Source organism: Helobdella robusta (genome assembly GCF_000326865.2).
Source record: "Helobdella robusta unplaced genomic scaffold HELROscaffold_27, whole genome shotgun sequence".
Taxonomy (NCBI): Eukaryota; Metazoa; Annelida; class Clitellata; order Rhynchobdellida; family Glossiphoniidae; genus Helobdella; species Helobdella robusta.
The window spans coordinates 834,758-835,197 of record NW_008704392.1 but is presented as its reverse complement, the minus strand read 5'-3'; positions in this window follow the sequence as shown (position 1 = coordinate 835,197).

The window sequence follows — 440 nt, the reverse complement described above, 5'->3', positions numbered from 1 at the left end:
GCTGCACCCTGCAAAAAATTCATAATGCATTGGCAGGCATCTATGTATGTATTTGTATGTATAATTGACTATGCGAAGAGCTGGAAATAACAAAAAAACTAAATATGCAACACACACATGCAAACAAATACAAACAAGTAAACAGACATATTAACCATCACACACTCAGACACATAGATAGTGACACACACATAAATACATACATACATACATACATACATACATACATACATACATACATACATACATACATACATACATACATGCATGCATGCATGCATACATACATACATACATACATACATGCATACATACATATATACATACATACATACATACATAAATACCTACATACATACATACATACATACATACATACATACATACATACATACATACATACATACATACATACATACATACATACATACATACATACA